This window comes from Balaenoptera borealis (genome assembly GCF_965194805.1).
Source record: "Balaenoptera borealis genome assembly, chromosome: 10".
NCBI classification, from domain to species: Eukaryota; Metazoa; Chordata; class Mammalia; order Artiodactyla; family Balaenopteridae; genus Balaenoptera; species Balaenoptera borealis.
In genome coordinates, this window is record NC_138874.1 from 6,637,723 (window position 1) to 6,657,967 (window position 20,245).

At 37.2% G+C, this 20,245-nt stretch overlaps 1 protein-coding gene across 15 annotated transcripts in view; it reads right to left on the bottom strand.

Annotated features, from left to right (window-relative positions):
- Positions 1–20,245, bottom strand: part of CHRM3 (cholinergic receptor muscarinic 3) — a 534,793-nt gene that overhangs the window by 165,346 nt on the left and 349,202 nt on the right. The gene's annotated exons all lie outside the window — the stretch shown is intronic.

Here is a 20,245-nt window from a genome sequence, read left to right on the forward strand (position 1 = left end):
TTAGAGATTAGGCAAGTCCAAAGGTGGGAATGGGCAGAAGTGTTAGAATTGAAGAGATTCAGGAGGGAATGCTGAGAATGCCACATTGGATATAGTCAAGTTATTCACAGTGGATAAAGTCAAGAAGGAAGGAAGGTGTTGAATGCTTCTGGGGTTGAAATGCTTCTGAAATCAAAAGGTTAGGTAACTCATCCACTGGAAAGAAAAGATAAGCACCATCAGAAATGTGAATTTAAGGAAGTGTATTTTACTTGAATATCACTGTTATGACAAGTTGATATAAAGCTCTCATGAGTACTTTCATTCTGGGACAAGTAAGTGTGACCGTCAACAAAGGTTTGGATTCTTTATTACCCATGTAAGTTTGTTTTTCTTGAAGTCTAGTGGATTTACACTATTACATTAGTTTCAGATATACAACCAACACTAGTTATTTTAAATCCAACAGTTCCCGGTGTGGAGGTCATCGCCCCGCTGTCTTTCCACTGTCCTTCACCAGCCTCCCCTTGGTTCGCCAGCCTTCCCCTGATCACCTACACAGCCACCTTCCCTGCAGTCCTGTCCCTCATCCCCCTGAACAGCAGACAAAACTTCTAAGGCAAACACCCTTGCATCCTTAAACTCATGATCACTGAAATGTTTATCCAGGTGTCTAGCTTTCTTCTGAATCACATTTTCGTAGGAAGTCACATATTTCCTGTGAATATCCCCACACCACAAGTGAAACATGTTTTTAAGTTTCACTGAGATTATCTCTTTCACTTGATGACCATTTTTCACAAATACACTTTCCATGTCACAGGCATTACTGATTAAGCTGAGACTGCCAGAGGCCCATAAAGTCACATGAACTCATAAAGGCAGATACTGCCTGGGACCCCTGCCTCGTCCCAGAGCCCATGCGGATTTAGGTCTCCACAAACACATGTCCATAGAATTTGAGAGCAACAACGCATAGTCGAAGAAAAGCTAATAAATTTGAAAATGCCATAGGTCAGTTGTGCTTTCCAAGCGCTGTGGGATTTTCCACAGTGGGCTGTTAACATGACTTATTACAGAGCTTTGGTGGGTATTAAACCAGAGTGTTCTAAAATCTGTTAAGTATTCTTTAAATGAGGTAGTAATATGATAACATTTGTGGTTTTGTTTCTGCAATTTTTAAGAGGAAAGGAGCTCCAGTAATGGACAGAATTTGACCAAAATAAACTAAGTGTTGACTGGAAAGGAAGAGGTGGACCCTAAATGATTCTGGACCCTGAGAAGAAAACGTGGATGGAATTATTGAGTGATCTAGAAAAAGAAGTTACAGAAACAAAGCTGATAGCAAAATGCCATGATCTCTTTTGGAACATGGTGCTTACACAACTGTTCTACATGCTGAATAGGTCAGTAATTCTATTACCAAAATTCACATGGTGAAGCAAAGAAGATCTTAGGGCTTCTTGTCTACGAGAACCGGCAACTCTGCTACTAAAGTTCTTTGGCAGCTCTGAGTGTCATAACAACAATGTAGATGCCTCTGCCTGAGACTTTTGAGATTAGCTCCAGGGAAGTTCAGACAAGACTGCTCAGAGCCTTGTTAGACCAACCGAGGGTGCTATGGGCGCAGGTGGTGACACACAGCCATCCTTTCTACCAACTGCCTAGGTTCTCCTGACGCCGGCAGGGAAAAGCAAATGGACCACAGGCCCTACCACTCCCCTCATAAAGCAACTGCATTAAAGAAGAAATTCAAAACCTAGATGTGCAAAATCATGCAGGACATATTCTGAAGAAAAAGAAAAAATCACTCATGCTGTAGCCCAGCCCCATGGAGAAGTAAAGCAAAAAAGAAACTTATGATATGGTAAAAGGTTAAATCTGAAAAATGTACTCAGCCCTCGACATCTCTCCATAAGCAATTCCCACAGTGTCTAAAGATGTCAATAACGGAAGCACTGGATAAGGAAGAAAAAAGTAGAGCTCCAAACTACTAACAAAAATTTAAAATTAACAATTCCTCCCTTTATTTCTTACAGCATGTTTTGTTTTTTTTCAGCCTGCAACTTAGAATTTATTTAATCCTGAGCTGCAGTTAATTTTTTACACATTTATTTTCACCAGGTTGACCTCTCCTTGAAGGCACAAGTCCTGCTTTCTTCATCTTTGTATTCCCTATTCACCCCATCCTTTCCCAACTCCGGTAACTACCAGGCATATATTAGGCATAATAATGGTTCTATAATTTCACCCTCTCCTGACTACTGTCAAGTCTTTATTACAGTGTTTTCCAGAAAAAAAAATTACTTTTAAACAGTCAGCTTGATGGAGTGCAATGCTTCAGAAGTGAACACTAACCCTGTATGATGCTTTATGAGAAAAAATTCCTACTGCCAAATAGATTTGAAAAATTGGGTATATACTATTCTCCTTCCGGAAGTCACAGGCACACAGCAAATTACAGGCTCTGAAAAGACCTGCACTGACATGATCAGTTCAGTCATCTTTAGCTCAGTCTCACCTATTACGTTGAATAGGAGTACTTCTTTGTTTTTATCATTTCTATTGACCTACTCTGGAATTATCCTGCTTTAGAACTTTGCTACTCAAAGTGTGGTCCATGGGCCAGCAGCACTGACATCACCTGGGAGCTTGTTGGAAATGCAGAATCTCAGGCCTCTGACCGCCGCCCTACAGAACCCGAGCCAGCACTTTAACAAGATACCCAGAGTGATTCACACACACATCAATGTTTGTAGGACACAACTGAAATTCTGGTGTAACTGGAAAAGGCTTTAGCTTTGGAACCAGATGGATCTATCTGATTACCGTGTAATCTCCTGCAAAGACAATATATATCTTGCATGGTCATTGTGAAGATAAGGTAATATACATAAATCACCTGGCACATGATAAATTTTACTAAATAAATTATAGCTATTAATATTATGATTGTTATTCATACTTTATATATGCTCCACTCATTATATAATATGTAGTTATAGTTGTTCACTTCAAATGACCACCAGAAGTGATCTGTTAATAGTTTTGATTCTATAAGGTTAGTATAATTAATGTTTATCGCAATGAAAGGGGAATTTCGTAACCTCAAAAGTTCCCCTTCACTTCTTCTCCAAAGGAATTGTTTTCATTACACAGACCTACACTTTCAGAGGAATAGGAAGTTGTTTTACATAAATCTGAGATGGTTCTCTTTTGGTTGCTCTCCTTTTCCTGCAGGAGAAATGGAGGACACAGAATTGGAATTTAAGTCTCATGTCTGAAATGTTTAGACTCCTGAGGACACATTTTATGCCATTAATTTAATACCCTAATATTTAATTAGCAATTCAACTTCAATTTATCTTAGGCATGCACAAACAATATCCATTTTTTAAATAACTGCATTAGCTTGCTTTCCATGTTGCATGTAGCAGACATTTACTGAGATACTATCAGAAAGAAAAATGTACAAAAGTCAGTTGGGAAAGAAGTGAAGCTAAATGAAAAAAAACAAAAACAAAAAACAACTGATCGACAAGCAAAATCCTTTCTGCCCACATTTTCTATTTTTGCTACATTATTTAACATATATCCTATGAACTCCATTTGTACTTTGTACCCACATGTGCTTTAAATGGCCAAAACTTTTCATTTTTTCTTAGGATTAGGAAGTCCTAGGAATTATGTGTTTCAGTCTCTCTATAATCTTCTCTCTATATTATACATATGTATCATATATCATATAGAACACACACACACAATGTCTACTTTTAAATGTTCAGAAGGTCCTTTCCCATTACCCCTCTTTATTTTTTATTTATTTATTTATTTTTTAACATCTTTATTGGAGTATAATTGCTTTATAATGGTGTGTTAGTTTCTGCTTCATAACAAAGTGAATCAGTTATACATATACATATGTTCCCATATCTCTTCCCTCTTGCATCCCATTACCCCTCTTTAAATCTCACAATATTTTCCTAGAAGTAGAAGAGACACACAGTATTTTTTTTTAATAGGATGCTTCAGAGGCCTGGGGGATTTAAGGGACTTTTAAAGGACTTTTAAGGGATATTAAAGGACTTTTAAGGGATACGGTGTTTCACAGGCAAAGCTAGAATAAGAAATCAGGGTTTTTGTGAATTTGTTGTTGTTGTTGTTTTGTATTCCATCTCTTTGCTAAACCTACTATTGCGTCAATATTAAGTCTTCTGGAAGTTTTTGTTCTAAAGCGTAGGAGTCTGCATGTTCTTAAAGTAGCTTAGCTGGTTGGGAGCTTGACTGCCTTTCTTATGTAGAAACCACTTCCCCATCCACCTGGCCAGGAGGGTGAGTGAGATCCATGACCTTCGGAGCATGGATGGCCTTCCTTCTGTATTTGCTATAACTGATACCACACAGAGAACACTCTGTAAGAGGAAGGGCTGGATGTTTCACGAACTCTCTACGGCTCCCTGTGCATGCTTACTAAAATCAAGTAAAAACAGAAATGATATTAAGAGTTTACTGCATTTTAAAGGGGAAGACTTTTAAACTTCTTTATTTGCAGTATTGGTAAATAAATATTTATTATGCTTAAAGGACCCTTGTTATTCATCCTGTATTTCAACAAGCCTTGGCAGGGCAGTGTGCTCTGATAGGTGAACTGTTTTTCCTCTTGTTTTCCCTTCATTTTATTTCTTCTATATGACAGCATATCCATTTATGGTAATCCCACAGTTGATGATAAGCTCTCAGAATTTCAGTTATTTATACATACCACCTCTTCTTACTTCTCTCTCCCATTTCTAGTATGTATTTTTGTTAAGAAAATACTCATTCATTTCTTCATTCCTCGCCAGTTTGATTTTTTCCCCAGTTTGACCATGTAGATGCATGCTGAATGTACTGACCTCTCGAGGGCCTTTCCAACATATTTCATACATTCTTAGATCAAATAAAATAGATGAAAGTCAGAAGTTGGGCTCTTTTCCTACAATGCCACTTTCTGAGTAAGGAAAGAAGTAGACTTCAGTTTTTATGACCAATCTGACACCAGCAACATCAAGAGATTCAACTACTAATCTTCTGTCCTAAAAATGTGTTTTCAGTTTATTTCTGTCAAATGTCACAGACTGTCAAAATAAAGTCTGCGTAGGTTCCTATTTTCTGTTGCCATGAACAATTAGCATTACAAACATCACAACTAGAAAATAACAAAGCATTAACCGGACTTGACCCTGAACAGGACTTATTGCCATAGCGATGAGGACTTAAATAGCCAGCAAGGCCAAAGGGCCAATGGCAAAGGGATCTCCTTGCTTCCTAGGAGGCAATGAACACCAACAGGAGGACAGAGACAGATTCCCAGGCTCTCTGAACAGAGAGAGAGCTGTAGAGATGTTTGCTGGCTCCCGCAGTGAAAGATCAGCATTTCCCTGGAGAAGCCTGGGCAGCAGAACTGCAGCATCACTAGTACTTTCTGGACCACTGAGTAAGGCCCCCCGTGACTGGTAGACTCTCCTCATCTCTAAAATGAGGGAATAAAATGATGAACTCTAGGTCTCTTTCATTTCTAGCCTGCTGTAAGTCTATGATTCCAGAAGGGCCTTGAAAAAAATTTTTTTTCTAGAATATTCTGAGTTGTAGACTACAGAAAAAGGCAGAGGAGACTTTCTAGAGTCATGTAATGTTACCTCAGTGGTAGCCAGTCAACTGCATGACTAAATTCCTTCATATGATCACACTTGTTATCCAACCAAAGGCAATCTCAGGCTCATCTGGACAAGACTCTCTTGAACAGTAACTATGTGGACATGTCTTCACCTGTTCAGAATTTGTCAAGTCAAGAGACAAATCTTGATGAGAAGTGGCTAGAGAATCGCCTCCTTTTACCAAAATTATTCCATTGAGTTAATGTCACTTAATTTATCAACCCATTATGCTAAGTTTGGACATTCGGAAGGTACCAAGATTGTTTTCTGTTATGAAAAACCACACGCACACACAAAGGATATGAAAGGATTCTGAGAAGTGGGGTTTCCATGGGAGCTATTTAAAACTCCTTCAATTCAAACCCCTATTCCACTTCCTCACCTTTCCCATACCCAAGTCTCATGCCCGACACACACATCTGGGCAGCTGATGTGCTCCAAAGAATTCATTGAGAAAGCAGACCTGCCGCACAGCCTCTGTGCCAATTCATCCCTCTTTTCCTTTTGTTCCAATGGAAGAGGAGTCTTCTCCAAGCAAAGGATAATTCTTCCAACTCAGCATCAGTTTTAGCCTTTTTTGCCCAAATTTTCAACATTCACTTCAAGCAGCCCTGTTATGAACTTATCACTTTTAAAGAGGAATACAAAACAACAACAACACACAGGAAACTATATTCAATATCCGTGATAAACCATAATGGAGAAGAATATAAAGAAAGAATGTATATATATATATATATGTGTGTGTGTGTGTGTGTTTGTGTGTAACTGAGTCACTTTGCTGTACAGCAGAAACTGACACAACACTGAAAATCAACTACACTTCAATAAAAAAATAAACAAAACAACAACAAAGCAAATGAATGGAGGTGGCACGGTAACATAAAGAACTATTCTTTTTTTTTAACTATATTTTACTTATTTTTATTTTTAATTTTTGGCCGCACCTCGCAGCATGTGGGATCTTAGTTCCCCAAGAAGAACTATTCTTGCACAGTGGGGAAGGAGTTGGCAACATTATCAGCGTATAATATTAATGGCCACCATACCCCCGAGGAGTCAATGAGATCAAGGCTCACTGACGACGAAGGTCTTAGGTTGTGTGTCTCTTGCATTCCTACTGCCAGAACATGGAAAATACATAATAAGTTTTTGCTTCCTGAATGTTGAAGGGATTCACAGAAATTCACAGCAGCACTTTCACAGGAGGGCCCCATCTCCAGACTACAGACAGTAATATTTACCACCTCCCATTTTATAGCATTTTGATGCCTTCAGAGCACTTCCACATATATTAAAGCATTGGGATTACTATTTGTTTGACACAGTATTGTAGAGACCTCCATATTTGTCTGGACTATGCTGATAATTAGCTACCTGACTTGACCTAGGATTCATTTCTCTGGAACTACTCAATTTTATCGTCTATAAAATGGAAATAATATTTCACAGAATAGCTGTGAGGTTTAAGTGGGATTACATATTCAGGATAAGCTGAAAAGTCAAAAGAGCTATTCCAATGCTAGGCGCTCTTTTGTAATGCCTGAAAAGCAGTTAGTACAGCAACCACTGAAAACCTAGTAAATGTTAATGACAGTTTGTCATGTTTTTCATTTACTGACTCCCAATACTAAGGCTATTGCTTTTGTTTCAGTTAAAGGCAGTGGTTGTTCCTTTTTGTTTGTGTGTTTTCTTTGTTAAAACATGCTAATTTTCTGTATACACACCTTGCTCTTACAGAAAAATGAAAAAGGAAAAGGGAAAAAGGGGCATACCTTTTCTTCTTGGGATCCATTAGCAGCATTTTAATAGCCCTCTTCTTAAAACCCTGTATTTGCTAATGTGCTTAAAATAAAAATAGACCTCAAAAATGCCACTGAATTTAATAAGGGTTTTATAATTATGACTATAAAAGGATAATTATCTTTGCCATTCTTATGTAGCATCTTATAACAGGAAACTTCATTTTTGACGCATTTTCAAATTGTGATTCACTATGGCTCTTATGATCTCACGTGGTTCCAACCATTTCTATCACACCATGTGGCTTAGTTTCTTTCTAAAGTTTAATACCTTGTAGTTTCATTTAATTTTACTTACTTATTTGTGATCACTCATCCTACTTGCCAAGGATATTAGCTCTAATCTTATATTTTGAGATTATGATTCCCTTTGGATTTTGGTATCATCTAGAAATTTAATGAACATGCTTATTATTCCCTTATTCCTGTCCCTGGTAAAACTGTGCAGAAGGACTTAAAGGGGGAAAGCAGAGTGAATGCAAATACAGACAAATGGATTCCATTTATCTGCAATGTTAAACAGAGGCCCAAATTCTCACATTTTAATTAATGTAAACATATTATACAAGGGGAGGGGAGTGGGGAAGGGATGCATTGGGAGTGTGGGATTAGCAGATGCAAACTATTACATATAGAATGGATAAACAACAAGATCCTACTGAATACCACAGGGAACTAAAAGAATATGTGTGTGTGTGTGTGTGTGTATATATATATATATATATATATATATATATATATATATATATATATATATATAACTGAATCACTTTGCTGTAAAGTAGAAATTAACACAACATCGTAAATCAAATATGCTTCAATAAAATAAATTAAAAAAACATAAATACCTCTGAGACAATTTATTAATCATTTGATTGACTTTTATAAAGCACCATCTGGGTACAGCACATTTTGCTATGTGTAATGGGGAATTTAAAAAAGGGTGTGTCATGTATTCTGCTCTCAAGAAGCTTACAGTTTATTGAGAGGTAACTTGTGAATCTTGAGGAATAATACAAAGTAGAACAGAGATGTGCAGTAATGCTGGAAGAAGTAAAAAAGTGAAAACCTGTAGACAAAGTCACAATCATTTCTCTTGGGGGAAAAAGGGATTCACAAACTTTCATTAGGCATGTAATACAAAACTGGACAAAATATTTAAAACGATGGTGACACTGGACCACAGGCAGCACAAGGCAGGGATCCTCAGGAGAAGAGAAACCAAATGAAGTAAGTCATATGATAGTCCCTGTTTACGGCCTGGAGAGCACTTTCCAGGTTGCAGTGCAGGAAAGGGAAACCCACACAGAGGCAGGGTTCTCCCTGGGTTGGAGAAACCAAGTTGAGAATTTCTGGAGAGCAAAGTGAATAGAGTCAGCAGCACAGTGAAGAAACAGCTGCAAAGAGAGAGAGTTCCAGAAATCGACAGGCGTAACTGACTGGTGCAGGAGTGTGAGGAAACTACCTGAGGTCTGGGAAAGGCCCACTGGAAAGGAGCATCAAGAGTGACCTCCAAGAAAAAAGAATGAAATAAGGCCATTTGCAGAGACATGGACGAACCAAGAGATCGTCATACTGAGTGAAGTCAGATAGAGAAAGACAAATATCATATGATATCATTTATATGTGGAATCTAAAAAACGGTACAAATGAACCTATTTTACAAAACAGAAATTGAGTCACAGGTGTAGAAAACAAACTTATGGTTACCAAGGGGGAAAGAGGGGGAGGGATAAATTGGGAGGTTGGGACTGACACATATATACTACAATATATAAAATAGATAATTAATAAGAACTTGATGTACAGCACAGGGAACCCTATTCAATACTCTGTAATGACCTCTATGGGAACAGAAGCTAAAAAAGTGTGTATCTATGTATAACTGATTCACTTTGTCGTACAGCAGAAATTAACACAACATTGTAAATCAACTCTACTCCAATAAAAAAAATTAATTAAGAAAAATAAAAAGAGAAAACTTCCAAAAGCCTCTTAGATAGCCTCATGCACCAGACAGCAGAAGCAAGAAGAACTACAACCCTGCAGCCTGTGGAACAAAAACCACATTCACAGAAAGATAGACAAGATGAAAAGGCAGAGGGCTATGTACCAGACGAAGGAACAAGATAAAACCCCAGAAAAACAACTAAATGAAATGGAGATAGGCAATCTTCCAGAAAAAGAATTCAGAATAATGATAGTGAAGATTATCCAGGACCTCGGAAAAAGAATGGCGGCAAAGATCGAGAAGATGCAAGAAATGTTTAACAAAGATCTGGAAGAAATAAAGAACAAACAAACAGAGATGAACAATATAATAACTGAAATGAAAAATACACTAGAAGGAATCAACAGCAGAATAACTGAGGCAGAAGAACGGATAAGAGACCTGGAAGACAAATGGTGGAATTCACTGCTACGGAACAGAATAAAGAAAACAGAATGAAAAGAAATGAAGACAGCCTAAGAGACCTTTGGGGCAACATTAAATGCAACAACATTCACATTATAGGGGTCCCAGAAGGAGAAGAGAGAGAGAAAGGACCAGAGAAAATATTTGAAGAGATTATAGTCGAAAACTTCCCAAATATGGGAAATGAAATAGCCACCCAAGTCCAGGAAGCGCAGAGAGTCCCATACAGGATAAACCCAAGGAGAAACACACTGAGACGCATAGTAATCAAATTGGCAAAAATTAAAGACAAAGAAAAATGACTGAAAGCAGCAAGGGGAAAACGACAAATAACATACAAGGGCACTCCCATAACGTTAACAGCTGATTTCTCAGTAGAAACTCTACAAGCCAAAATGGAGTGGCATGATATACTTAAAGTGATGAAAGGGAAGAAACTACAACCAAGATTACTGTACCCGGCAAGGATCTCATTTAGATTCGATGGAGAAATCAAAAGCTTTACAGACAAGAAAAGCTAAGAGAATTCAGCACCGCCAAACCAGCTCTACAACAAATGCTAAAGGAACTTCTCTAAGTGGGAAACACAAGAGAAGAAAAGGACCTACAAAAACAAACCCAAAACAATTAAGAAAATGGTCACAGGAACATACATATCGATAATTACCTTAAACGTGAATGGATTAAACGCTCCAACCAAAAGACACAGACTGGCTGAATGGATACAAAAACAAGACCCATATATATGCTGTCTACAAGAGACCCACTTCAGACCTAGGGACACATACAGACTGAAAGTGAGGGGATGGAAAAAGATATTCCATGCAAATGGAAATCAAAAGAAAGCTGGAGTAGCAATACTCATATCAGATAAAATAGACTTTAAAAATAAGGAATGTTACAAGAGACAAGGAAGGACACTACATAATGATTAAGGGATCAATCCAAGAAGAAGATACAACGATTATAAATATATATGCACCCAACATAGGAGCACCTCAATACATAAGGCAACTGCTAACAGCTCTAAAAGAGGAAATTGACAGTAACACAATCATAGTGGGGGACTTTAACACCTCACTTACACCAATGGACAGATCATCCAAACAGATAATTAATAAGGAAACACAAGCTTTAAATGACGCAATACACCAGATAGATTTAATTGATATTTATAGGACATTCCATCCAAAAACAGCAGATTACACTTTCCTCTCAAGTGCACACAGAACATTCTCCAGGATAGATCACATCTTGGGTTGCAAATCAAGCCCCAGTAAATTTAAGAAAATTGAAATCATATCAAGCATCTTTTCTGAACACAACGCCATGAGATTAGAAATCAATTACAGGGAAAAAAACATAAAACACAAACACATGGAGGCTAAACAATACGTTACTAAATAACCAAGAGATCACTGAAGAAATCAAAGAGGAAATCAAAAAATACCTAGAGACAATTGACAATGAAAACACGACGATCCAAAACCTACGGGATGCAGCAAAAGCAGTTCTAAGAGGGAAGTTTATAGCTATACAAGCTTACCTCAAGAAACAAGAAAAATCTCAAATAAACAATCTAACGTTACACCTAAAGAAGCTAGAGAAAGAAGAACAAACAAAACCCAAAGTTATCAGAAGGAAAGAAATCATAAAGATCAGAGCAGAAATAAATGAAGTAGAAACAAAGAAAACAATAGCAAAGATCAATAAAACTAAAAGCTGGTTCTTTGAGAAGATAAACAAAATTGGTAAACCATTAGCCAGACTATCAAGAAAAAGAGGGAGAGGACTCAAATCAATAAAATAAGAAATGAAAAAGAAGAAGTCACAACAGACACCACAGAAATACAAAGCATCCTAAGAGACTACTACAAGCAACTCTATGCCTATAAAATGGACAACCTGGAAGAAATGGATAAATTCTTAGAAAGGTATAACCTTCCAAGACTGAACCAGGAAGAAAGAGAAAATATGAACAGACCAATCACAAGTAATGAAATTGAAACTGTGATTAAAAATCTTCCAACAAACAAAAGTCCAGGACCAGATGGCTTCACAGGTGAATTCTATCAAACATTTAGAGAAGAGCTAACACCCATCCTTCTCAAACTCTTCCAAAAATTGCAGAGGAAAGAAAACTCCCAAACCCATTCTATGAGGCCACCATCATCCTGATACCAAAACCAGACAAAGATACTACAAAAAAAGAAAATTACAGACCAATATCACTGATGAATATAGATGCAAAAATCCTCAACAAAATACTAGCAAACGGTATCCAACAACACATTAAAAGAATCATACACCATGATCAAGTGGGATTTATCCCAGAGATGCAAGGATTCTTCAATATATGCAAATCAATCAATGTGATACACCATATTAACAAATTGAAGAATAAAAACCATATGATCAACTCAATAGATGCAGAAAAAGCTTTTGACAAAATTCAACACCCATTTATGATAAAAACTCTCCAGAAAGTGGGCATAGAGGGAACCTACCTCAACATAATAAAGGCCATATATGACAAACCCACAGCAAACATCATTCTCAATGGTGAAAAACTGAAAGCATTTCCTCTAAGATCAGGAACAAGACAAGGATGTCCACTCTCACAGCTATTATTCAACATAGTTTTGGAAGTCCTAGCCACGGCAATCAGAGAAGGAAAAGAAATAAAAGGAATCCAAATTGGAAAAGAAGAAGTAAAACTGTCACTGTTTGCAGATGACATGATGCTATACATAGAGAATCCTAAAGATGCCACCAGAAAACTACTAGAGCTAATCAATAAATTTGGTAAAGTTGCAGGGTACAAAATTAATGCACAGAAATCTCTTGCATTCCTATACACTAATGATGAAAAATCTGAAAGAGAAATTAAGGGAACACTCCCATTTACCACTGCAACAAAAAGAATAAAATACCTAGGAATAAACCTACCTAGGGAGACAAAAGAGCTGTATGCAGAAAACTATAGACACTGATGAAAGAAATTAAAGATGATACCAACAGATGGAGAGATATACCATGTTCTTGGATTGGAAGAATCAATATTGTGAAAATGACTATACTACCCACAGCAATCTACAGATTCAATGCAATCCCTATCAAATTACCAATGGCATTCTTTACAGAACTAGAACAAAAAATCTTAAAATTTGTATGGAGACACAAAAGACCCCGAATAGCCAAAGCAGTCTTGAGGGAAAAAAACGGAGCTGGAGGAATCAGACTCCCTGACTTCAGACTATACTACAAAGCTACAGTCATCAAGACAATATGGTACTGGCACAAAAACAGAAATATAGATCAATGGAACAGGATAGAAAGCCCAGAGAGAAATCTAAGCACCTATGGTCAACTAAGCTATGACAAAGGAGGCAAGGATATACAATGGAGAAAAGACAGCCTCTTCAATAAGTGGTGCTGGGAAAACTGGACAGCTACATGTAAAAGAATGAAATTAGAAGACTCCCTAACAGCATACACAAAAATAAACTCAAAATGGATTAGAGACCTAAATATAAGACTGGGCACTATAAAACTCTTAGAGGAAAACATAGGAAGAACACTCTTTGACATAAATCACAGCAAGATCTTCTTTGATCCACCTCCTAGAGTAATGGAAATAAAAACAAAAATAAACAAATGGGACGTAATGAAACTTAAAAGCTTTTGCACAGCAAAGGAAACCATAAACAAGACGAAAAGACAACCCTCAGAATGGGAGAAAATATTTGAAAATGAATCATCGGACAAAGGATTAATCTCCAAAATATATAAACAGCTCATGCAGCTCAATATTAAAAAAAAAAAAAAACCAATCCAAAAATGGGCAGAAGACCTAAATATATATTTCTCCAAAGAAGACATACAGATGGCCAAGAGGCACATGAAAAGCTGCTCAACATCACTAATTATTAGAGAAATGCAAATAAAAACTACAATGAGATATCACCTCACACCAGTTAGAATGGGCATCATCAGAAAATCTACAAACAACAAATGCTGGAGAGGGTGTGGAGAAAAGGGAACTCTCTTGCACTGTTGGTGGGAATGTAAATTGATACAGCCACTATGGAGAACAGTATGGAGGTTCCTTAAAAAACTAAAAATAGAACTACCATACGACCCAACAATCCCACTACTGGGCATATACCCTGAGAAAAGCATAATTCGAAAAGAGTCATGTACCAAAATGTTCACTGCAGCTCTGTTTACAATAGCCAGGACATGGAAGCAACCTAAGTGTCCATCATCAGATGAATGGATAAAGAAGATGTGGCACATATATACAATGGAACATTATTCAGCCATAAAAAGAAACGAAATTGAGATATTTGTAGTGAGGTGGATGGAGCTAGAGACTGCCATACAGAGTGAAGTAAGTCAGAAAGAGAAAAACAAACACCACATGCTAACACATATATATGGAATCTAAGGGAAAAAAAAAAAAAGGTCATGAAGAACCTAGGGGTAAGATGGGAATTAAGACACAGACCTACTAGAGAATGGACTTGAGGACACGGGGAGGGGGAAGGGTAAGCTGTGACAAAGTGAGAGAGTGGCATGGACATATATACACTACCAAATGTAATATAGATAGCTAGTGGGAAGCAGTCACATAGCACAGGGTGATCAGCTCGGTGCTTTGTGACCAGCTAGAAGGGTGGGATAGGGAGGGTGGGAGGGAGGGAGATGCAAGAGGGAAGAGATGTGGGAACATATGTATATGTATAACTGATTCACTTTGTTACAAAGCAGAAACTAACACACCATTGTAAAGCAATTACACTCCAATAAAGATGTTAAAAAAAAAAAAGATATCGGTTAAAAATTATTTGCCTACACCTTTCTAGGTGCTTTAAAAATAATGTCTTATTTACTATTTACTATTATTAAGGAGTAAAATTACACTGTAATCAACTAAGCACTCAAAATTTTGTTACAGGAGAAAGAGCAGGGGCCTGCACTCATTTCCTCTGTTCCTTCCTGGCTGTGTAAAAATGGGGAAACATGGCATGACCACACCCATTTTTCCGTTTCAAAATCTCTTAATTTTATAGTTTTTTCAAAATAAATTTAAAGTAGCAATATGATTATTTTTTGCTATTTTTATACACAGACTGAAGAACAAATTTAGATATCAACAAACAAACAAGAAGCCACAGTCAGTTTTGTTTCATTCTGAATGATAAAAAGGCTAGAAAATGCTGCAGGTTAAATCCTCTAGTCCCTTTTGTTTTGTGGTTACATGGCCAAGATTTATGCGGAATACCAAAAAGCCTGTTATTTTTTTTTGCTTGCAGCTCCTTTTTTAACGTATGAATGGTACCCCTATTCATCCTCCCTTCCTCTTTGATATGAAATGAAATCCCAGGTAAACTTAAACAGATAACATATTAAAGAGCTTGTTGCAAAATAACATATTTTTTATTGAGTTAAAATTCAGCCCAAAGTGAGTATGCATTTATTTTAAAATATGAGTTTCCTCTCTGCTAAAGCCCACAGACATTCTGGATAAGCCGCTTAAACTAAACATTGAGTTAGGAGGAAAATGTCCAAGTTTTGATTGGTCGTCCACTCCTGCTCTGATGATTTAGGTATGGCGCCATTTAATAAATCTGAACGCCCGACCACAAACACTGTGGAAAAACCTACAAATTTAAGCATCAAGTACCTGACTCTGAGACAATCTGTACAGCTGATTCCCTGACTTCTTAGAAAAGATGCCTGAGGCTTAGCATTTCCTGGCAGGACAGCTTAAATAGATGCATGAGAACGAGGAATCATATTGATCAAGCCCAAACTCTATTACATGAATATTTACAAAACAAAGTTGCCCACTTCTGAAATCAATCAATAACCACAATAATTTACCAAAAAACACAATGTGAGATAAGAAAAAAAAATCATAAAAGTAGAAAAAATATTCTTTCCTTTGAAATGCTATTAATAGACAAGGCAATTAAACAAAAAGTTCAGGCATTTAACAATTCCTGTTACCTAAAAATTATGAAGCACGAAGACAACTCCCAAAATGTTGGATAAATTTGCAATCACCTACATAAATGTTTTTATATATTCATATCCCAGTATGCAATTGCCAACCATTTTCATGGAAATGTGCCGCTGCTTCTGCAGGATCATTACAATCATTACACACCACCTTGTGTGCTGGGGTGGGGAGGGGAGACACCGCGGAAAGTACCACTCAGTGACGCATTCAGCATTTACTCACCAAGAGCTACTATGTGCAGGAGCAGAGCTGGATGCTTGGGGCAAAACTCAGAGGAACAGAGAATATCTCCTGCCTACCACCTAGGACACAGTTATGAAAAATACTGGCTATAAAAGGCTCTTTCCTAATGACAATTTTGAGACACTATTTAAAGTTTCAAGAGCTACAATCCTTGGAACATATTATAATAGGTCGATGCAAGCTGTTTCTTATCCCCTACCTTCCAAAAGCAGTCTTAAATCTGATATTGGACTCCCTCTATATAAGGACCTACTCTACTGTATAGCACAGGGAACTCTATTCAATACTCTGTAATGGCCTATATGGGGAAAGAATCTAAAAAAGAGTGGATATATGTGTATGCCTAACTGATTCACTTTGCTGTATACCTGAAACTAACACAACATTGTAAATCAACTATACTCCAATAAAAAAAATTGCATTAAAATATATATAATTTGCTAAATTTTTATATTCATTTAAAAATATTTTGGGGATATAGTCAGAGCCAAAATTTACACTGGTAACAAGCAAGAGAAAGGATTCCTTTGAAACGTGTTATTCTTGACTATGATGTCCAATGAGATTGGGCAGTTTCAGGAATCCCTGGTAAATCCAGGAGAGTTGTGTAAGATACTCAGTGTTATAAGCCAATATCAATAATTGTTATTTATGCAACAAACAGTTAAGATCTAGCATTACTTTGCTGGGCAGTGCTGGGAATTATTAAATTCTACAAATTAACTTAGATTTCTGAACCACACACAAGATGTTTGCAGTTGAACTGACTACTGACCTAGAGTCACGCAGGAAGAGTGAGTTGCATTTAAACACCTTCATATCACCAGGATTAAGGGCTTCAGTCACTGCTGCCTTTATTAAGGTACCTGCCTCCTTTTGTCTATTTCATGAGCTGGGTAAACAGAATGCATTAACATTCAACATTCATTTACCAAATGTTTATTGAGCTTTAAAGTCAGAACAGCAAAGGATTAAAATGGATTGCTTATATTGAACTTCTACTTTATAAAGCCACTGGCAAGTACATAAAAAATACTTCCACATCTACCACTCAGACATTCTTAATAAAGAAGTCTTCCCTATAGTATTTTAAAATAGGTTGTATATACTGAATGGAGACATAACATACATCCATTAACTAGACAGGAAAAGATGAGACATGTGAAGTTGATCTTTCAGTTTCTCACTCCTTGAATTAACAACTAGACGAAGTTTGGAATAAATAGGAATTTGAAACTATTTCATGAATGAGGAAGATAAATTAAGAACTGCAACAATATTCATTTCTGTACTGAAAAACCTTTAGCACCTTTGTCTTGAAATTCTCAAAGTCCTTTACAAACAATATTCACAACATTGTCATGTGAGGAAAAGAGATGCTATTTTATTCTCAAATGAGAAACATGAGGCTACAGCAAGGCATATGTTCTATTTTAGATTCCATTAAATAGATTATGTATAATTATACAACTCTTCAATGATCACAAGTCGCTTGCATAATGCTTAAAAATGCAAATGACAACCTACATCTCAGAATTTCCTCATAATATAAACAGTCTAAAAATTTAGCTCTGTGTAGTAAGAGGGCAGAAATATTATGTCAAGAACTCAGGAAAGAATAAGACAAGAAGAGACAATATTTGGTAAGGGCAACCATTTACCTATGCTGCCCACTTTGGGCATCAAAATATAACTGTAACTGGATGGTTCTATAATTCAAAACTTTGCATAGAAAACAGGTCAATCTTCCTCCCACCATTTTTTTTTTCCTCAGAGCATCCAGTTCATTGTCTCAAAGCACTCCCATTGTTTATCATCATTTCAGTAACTATTACATTTTTCTTCCTTATCAGACATTGGGTATTAGAACAATAGTGACCCAGTACATACATTTTAGGGCTATACATTTTACTCTATCAACATGGATTAGTCTTTCTCTGAAATAAATTGATTTCATAGAAATCATACTCTACAAATACAAATGCAATTATACTAATCTAAGAGTGATAAATAAAGATATAGAAATAATGTAATATGTAAGCTTTAGTTAATATTATGTAACAGTTATCTTCTATTTTGGTAGCATCTGATTTCAGTCCAATTCCTCAATCCTTTTTATCCATACTAGTGCGAACTGAGTAGGAGAAGCTCTCTCCTTCCACCTTAATAAATGCTGGAAACTGATGATCTCATGCATGAACCAGCCTGAGGATACACATTAGCATGAGGTTGAGCCAGGACGGATCCAAATGTGCATATGAGAAAACCAAGTGAAGTACACACAGTATCAGGAAGTCTGTAGGTCAGAAACACACCTAGCCTTTGAGGGGCATAAGAAAATACAGAACTTGCTGTGATCAGCTGTGAATCGTTCCAACTTTCAATGGTGGATTTCTCAACTGAAGTTCACATACAACTGCCTCATCCGTCCAATTTTATTAGGAAATAAGACAGTCTAAAGTTTTTTTCCCCCCAGACCACTATAGCTTAGTCTTATAATTAACACAACTTAAAAAAACTACAAATTTGAGGGGAACCTTTTAAAATATGCTACAAACTTCTCTCACTTCTTACGATATGATTACTATGCTCATCAATGACTACCCCTAGCTGGGCACCAGCCATGCTTCAGGCTCCAGACTCTCATGGTTTTGGACTTCCTTTATTGTTTTCAAATGTTTGATGCCATTTTCTCTACCTTTTCCTTGCTAGGCTATAGGCAGGCTCCTGCTCCAGTCCCCAACCTGAACTAAACAAGACTCTGGCTGTTCACTTTCCAATCTGTTGTAAGCTAGAGAACCAGGTAACCAAGCTCCTTAGAACTCTATGTAGATTGAAAATAAATTGACTCCCTGGAGACACCAAAAGTTTTCCATTTTGGGCATAAAAATCAGGAACTTTGTTCCCTGAGTTTACCATGTCCTAGGTATTTGAAGTTCACAGATAAGGCACTTCCTGATAAGTGAGGTTTTATTGTGTTACTGAAATAAAACACAATGGTTTGCAAAATTAAATCTGGGGGCTGCCTGACATACTTAAGGTAAATGAAACCTTTTAGAATGTTGATCACAACATCCCCAGTGGTTTTGAACAGATTTCCTTTAAAAAAATAGGAGGATAGAGGCCTCTGGAATATTTAACCTGCGTAATAGAAGCATTGATAAGGACATGCTTTAGATTTAGTTTTAAGAGAACAAAGAAAGGATCAATCTCATTAAGATGAAAAAGAATTCTACCTCAACAAAGTAGGAAAGTTCTGGTAAGTTTTGATGGAACAGAAAAGTCCCTTAAAACGATCCATAATCCTTTTAAGACTGGGTAGGACAGCCTTGGGTCTGCACATTTAAAATTCATTAATGATCTTATGCTGAGAATTAGATTGGGCATTTTTCCCCACAATCAGGCAAATTATGAAAGAAAATCTTCCTTCCTCCTTCTGCCTCTTTCAGCCTCTGGAGGACCAGCCTATAACTCATGGCTTTGATGGGCTTTGATGTTTTTTCTTCCCCACTGTCCTTTGGTTGGGGTGAACTCCAGGATCACCGCTCCCCTTATGAACATAGCATTAGTCATCACACATTCTGGTACGACTCTTTTTGTCTTGTGCCCCAGTGTGGGAACGGATTGCCTCTTTACATGCTTAGCCCGGGATGGATACCTAGAGCAGGAGCTTCAGAACACAGAAAGGGAGAAAGAATGACTTGATCTCTCCCAGTGCTTCTCAGTGGGGAGCCAGTGACATTTCGGGTCAAACAATCCTCTGTGCTACTGAGCTGTAGGGTGTCTAGGAACCTTGGCCTCTGCCCAGTGTCCCCAGTCATTGTGAGAACCAGAAAGGCTCCAACATATTTCCAAAAAGCTCCTGCAGGGGTCATACTGGCCCCAATTGAGAACCACTGTAGTCATTGTGCTGTGCTGAAACGTCTACAGAAACCATCACTATCTTAACAAACATAGATTAAAATTAGGCCAGCAGTGATATTCCCATTAAATAGTTGCCAAGTCAATATGCGAAAGATGTTTAGGTTCTGAATTATTTGTTCGCATGGAACACAAATATTCAGAGCTTGTCATTGTGGTT